Source organism: Dermochelys coriacea, chromosome 7 (genome assembly GCF_009764565.3).
Source record: "Dermochelys coriacea isolate rDerCor1 chromosome 7, rDerCor1.pri.v4, whole genome shotgun sequence".
In the NCBI taxonomy this organism is placed as follows: Eukaryota; Metazoa; Chordata; order Testudines; family Dermochelyidae; genus Dermochelys; species Dermochelys coriacea.
Genome location: NC_050074.1, coordinates 80,091,501 through 80,097,500, shown reverse-complemented (window position 1 = coordinate 80,097,500; position 6,000 = coordinate 80,091,501).

Genomic DNA, 6,000 nt, shown 5'->3' with positions numbered 1-6,000 from the left:
CCTTTCAAACAAATCTCAAATAAATAGATTTTAGTTAAATAAATTATTTCCTAGAGTATCACCTTTTCTAGGCGATTCATTATTATAATTTCCTCAGAGAACTATGGAGAACTACGTTTTTTCATATCAGATTTCATCTTTATTTTAATAATTGCAATTGTACCTGAAAATTATCCAGAGGTTCTTCAATGTTAATTATAGCACTAAAGACAGCTAGAGTAAAATTTTCTGGTGTTCCTAAATGACTTAAGAGCCTAAGTCCCATTTTCAAAAGGGACTTAGGCTCCCAGGCGCTTTTGAACATTTACCCCTAATCTAAAGTGCTGCCATTAATTGTGATGGCCTCCACAAAAGATTCTATAAATTCTTGGCACATTTTAACAATATTCTTATTTAGATGATAGCATAACAAAATGGAGAAAATTTATTTTTAGTCCATCAATACTCCCAGCTGCTGTCTCCCTTATCCAATCAAGCCATGAAGAATGCATGACAAAGTGGTTGACAGAGACTGGGATATGAAGAACTGGTTTACTGAAGCTCAGAGAGTGATTTCAGCCTGGCTCCCTATGAGGTCAGGCTGCTAGCATGGATCAGCTTGCAAGCCTTAGGCCTTGATTCAGGAAATCACTTAAGCATGTGCTTGAGTGCCCTCCCTGAAAGAGATGCTGTCCTTAATTGAGGCCATCTTCACATTCTGAGGCCATCTAACTGTTTGTGCCAACTGAATGCTCACTAAACATTGCAGTGGGGTCTTCTAAGTCTAGGTCTTTGTGTTCAGAAGGATTTGCTGGTCTTAATATGAATCTTTTCTCTGCATTAGAGAGGAGAAGTTAATGGTTATTGATAACAATTTTTCCTTTCATGTATTTCATGCACACCTATCAGAGTCTTTTTAAAAATAATATTTATGCATGTCTGTTTAAAACAATATTTCAACAAGCTATTTCCAAATCAATAAGAGTTTGAATACATAGGAAGGTTTCTGTTTGGTATTTTGTAGAATAATGGATACTCCACATCATGAAAACCCAAGATGTTTTTACCTATTTGCAATACTTCTGGATAGCTAAGGACAGTGTTCTGAAGGATATTTTGATCTTACATTATTGTGGTGTGAAGGCTTTAGGACTTGATGCTAACACTTGTGTTATGGAATGGCCAGAAATGCTATAAATATGGATTGTAGCTTAATGCATTTATCTTCAGGATTCACCTTTTTCACCATCTTCGTTTCAAACTCCTCCGGCATGTTTATTTTTAGACGGATTTCCAATTATCACCAGCCATGGCAGCTTCTTCTCTTCAGCATTTTTTTGGTAAAGCTCAGAAAAAATTATGTCTGGCCATTCAGTTTGATAAACTGCTAATCTGTTTGGATTGGTAAACACCGTGTGGGAGGGGGGAACTGCAGCTACTCTGGATTGAAGAGTGGATCTGGTTGATTCGTTATCAAAGCTTAAACCTCTGACTGGCAATCAACTAATGAGAGATTTTTGTGTCTAGGTTTCATATCCCTAAAGATCTTTATTTTCAATTTATCTCCATTGCCAAGAAAAAGGAACTTCTTGTGCAGTGCCAAGGAGACCATAGCTGTTAGGATTACCCCACAAGGTAAAAGCTGCCGGACTGCAAAAACCCAGTGTAAGCTGGGGTTCCCAGCCTCAGATCAACTTTAAGGAGCCAATAAAGTATACTAGAGCATATATACTCTAGCTTTATGATGTAAAATGATCAGTTATTCAGGTTACATTGTAAGTTAAAAGGGCAGCAGCTTAAGATGTTCAATAAAGGTTAGAGAAAAGTGATTTTAGAATTGTTTTTTCTAATACAGTAGGAAAAGCCCAGACAAGAGGCTTGAAAACTTTAACAACAGACTTTTAAAAAGGCAGTCTGAGTTTTTACAAGGGCTTACCTTGTCTACAACTGAAAGGAATAGTGACTCCCACTCTCAGGGCTGAATTGCCTTGCTGTATTGTAACTTGCAATAAAAGAAAAAGGAGTGCTTCAAATATGAGAATGTTACTCATTCAAATGGATATTGATTTGTAATCATTTTCCTTTCATGTATTTTCTTATTTGAGTAAACTTGGACTTTAGGCAGAAGTTATTATATATCATTCAGCATTCAATCATATTACTTCACATATAGAATAATGGATAGACATTCTTGACTATGAATATTGGTCAACTGGTCCATCTAAAAATAATTATTTTGTTCCGTGGTATATAATCAATAGGTCTGATAAAGAGAAGATTTCCTTGAGAAATGCTAAAGTCACAAGAGTCTCAGGAAACATCCCAGTGTAGGGGAATGAGTCAGCAAATCATTAATTTAAAGAAGAACGGATACTGCAGGGTTTTGTTTTGTTTGTTTTGTTTTTTGTTTCCCAAATGTCAAATATATCTGGCCTAAATTCATATTCTTTAAATGTACTTTGGATCACTATCTTGCACCAATATCTCAAAATAATCAGCTCAGCATAGACCATGTTTGAGATAACTGTGTAAATCCTCCTGAGTATTTTCTAGCTTCTTCCAAATATAACTAGAGTTATTTGCACAACAAGACCATGTTCCATATAACTAGTACTAAAAGGCAGAAATATTATTGATACTAGGTTTTAATATAGTTACTATAGTAATAACTTTGTGAAGGCTTGCAATTTCATGCTTCCCAGATGGTATTTGCACAATGTCTCAGCAGCCAGGAAAAGCTACAACTACAGCCTGCCACTAGCAGATGTCTTCTTTATACAATTATGGTACATGGCAGGAAGCACAGGTTTCTGAGCCAGTACACTTTTCAATATATAGGTTTAACTTTTGTACAGTTTCAATAGTTTGTATTAGATATTTTTGAGAGGCTAAGATCTTATCTTTATAATGCAAGATTTCTTTGGTATGTGTCATACTGACTAATACATACTTTCAAGATGGTTCAGAGGGTATCTTTCCTTCATCCTTCTCATAGTTCCTTTGTGAACATAGTTAATCATTTGTCTCTGTATGAGAAGAAACTAATAATGATGCAGGAAATGCCACTGCTTATAGGTAGGGCTTCTCTTTTTCAGGGGTTAATTTCATTTTTATGAGTTTATTTTATAGCAATTTTTGAGTTATATGTAGATGTCCAAAAATTGGTGTTTTTCCCGACTCTTTGCATATACTGTAATGAGTAATATATGTTATATATATATACTGTAATAAGTAACCTGTTTATAATTTTCCCTAGTGTGCTTTAAGGTGGTACTGTTTTAAATAGCACTATGTTAAAGCTCAGTAGGGAACCTTTGGTGTACACCAGCAGAGTCTACCTGGACTAATTAATGAACAACATGGTTTAGAAATCACATCCCCATAGTCCACATTACTGGTCTGTATAGACAAGTCCTTAGATACACTTAACTTTTTCTGGTGTTTTTCCCAGTGTTTATAAACATGTGTTTCTAAACTGTCTCGTGGTCCACCAGCGGATTACCCTGATGGGTCACCTGCAACCGGCGGAACAGGTGGCCCACCACTGGTTTAGAGCGTCTTCTTTAAAGCACTACAGCATCACAGCATTTTCAGTATTCATCTTCCCTTGGGCACCCAAATAAAATGGCCTGATTATCAGAGATGTTAAGTGCCTTCATTTAGACTGTACATAGAAATGGAGATCTATACAGAACAGGGTAAATTTAAAAGGCTTTATATTAACAAGGGTTTTCCACTACACACACTGCTCTCAGCAGCACACTCACAGAAAGAGAGAGAAACCATGTAACAGAGTCCCTTACTGTGTCTCAAAAGGGACAGTGTGCCAGTTATCTAAGTGTGTGTAAATACAACACACTGAGCACCCACAATTCCCACTCTTCAAATAAAGCCAGTTAGGTTCATAAAAATGGATTTAGCATCTTAACTTCAGTTTCCTAGGTTTGGAAATGTTGATCCATAGAAATAACTATATATAGCAAATATAAACTGTGTTTTCCTCAAGCCATAAACATGAACTAGTTATCAATAAACACCTCACCCCAAATAAAGGATCAGGTACAAAGAAGGGTTATTTTGATAGTTCACTGAAAAACTGTTGTCGGCCCAGACCCTCAACTGTGCATCTTGGTGCCCCTTCCCTTGTGCAAAACTGTTCTACAGCTTCCTAATTCAACCCACTGTTGGATTTCCCACATATGGGTCTTCAGTTGGTGTTGAAGCACCATCGTGGCCCTTACAACATCCTCCCCTTCCTTGCAGGCAGTGCATTGGGCGTGATTACTTCAGTAATCCCAGGCTGTTGTAACAGGCCCTTGGAGCCATAGCCAGCCAGCACAACATAAGCAGCCCTCATGCATCTAGGACCAGCCCGGCACTCGGTGGAAAAGGATCGGGGGTGGACTGCAAAGATGATATTAAGGCCATATCATTCAAGCATCCAGGCCACGTTATTCAAGTTCACCATTCTCTTTCAATGAGAAATCAGATATTGCAAAGGGACCTTGATCAAGCCAAACCACAAACGTTACTCATTGTCCAGGTTTTCTGATAGGAGCACTGACTAGTCTGCATGTCAACCAAGTTTTCACTTCCTTTGAAGCCAGAAAGAGGCAGCTTTACCCAAAGAAAGAAAGAAAATGAATGTTTGCTCCCTCCTTCACATGCTCAACACGTACAGAAAAGTACAGCATAATCCTATCTTGCTGAGCTTTGCTTGTACTGGACCAAAGCTTTTCCTTTTGTTCAGTAGGAAAACACCACATACTGATGTTCATACTCTGAAAAGAAAGCTAATCTCGATCATGTGGATTTCAAAATAAGATTGATTTTGCAAGAATGTAATCGTGCACGTAATCAGGGGTACTCTTGGGGAAGAAGATGAAGCTTTGCTCGTGGAAATCAAATTTAACAGTTCTTCAGAGGTCACCTACTAATTATAATTCCTAAAACTCAGTTTATTTTCATAAGAACATCACAGCTGCCCCAACCTGCCACTGCCTCAAGCCCCTGTGCTGAGATCCTGCATTCTGTGGTGCTTCTCTGAGTAGGTCCGGCTCTAGGCACCAGAAAAACAAGCAGGTGCTTGGGGCAGCACATTTCTACGGGCGACATTCCGGCGTCGGCCATGCCGCCCCAGAAATGTTTCCCCGCCGCCCCAGCTCGCCTCCGTCTGCTCCCCTGAGCACTCTGCTGCTGCTCCGCTTCTCCCCCCTCCCTCCCAGGCTTGCCGCACATGAAACAGCTGTTTTGTGCAGCAAGCCTGGGAGGGAGGAGAAGCCGAGCGACGGCGCACTCAGGGGAGGTGGTGGTGGTGCAGTGTAGGTGAGCTGGGGCGGGGAACGGTTCCTCTACCCCCCCAGCTCACCTCCGCTCCGCCTGCTCCCCTGAACATGCTGCCTTTCCCTCGCCTGAGAGGAGGGGGGGAGAAGCGGAGCGACGGCATGTTCAGGGGAGCAGGCGGAGTGGAGGTAAGCTAGGGCAGAGGGTTGTGGGGGGAGCCACAGAAAGCAATGGTGGGGGGAATGTGGCACGCCTGGGGGAGGAGGCGGGGCTGGGGATTTGGGGAAAGAGTGGAGTTGGGGCTGGAAGAGGGCCAAATTTTTTTTTGCTTGGGGCGGCAAAAATCCTAGAGCTGGCCCTGTCCCTGAGGCATCACAGGAGGAGCAGAAAAGATTTAAGGCAGCACCGATTAATCTAAAGCTATTTTTTTTGGTAGATAAATATATTTTGTATGTGCCCCAGGCATCTGGATTTGACATTTGTCTTCTGCTGATCAGTTCAAACAATGAAAAGAAACTGTCCCAGAATGGGCTGGGAGGGGAAAAAGTCATTTTAAGCTACTATTTTCCCCTTCCATTCTCCCTTCCTCTTTAATCAACAACTTGCATCAAAAGTGGCTCATAGGAACACATTAAATGAGGTACACATTTTTATATCCCCCCTTCCATCAGTCCAGTACTAAGTGCTTCAGTGCCATTAGGGCTTGATCCAGCTCTCATTAAAGTCAATGGAAAGACT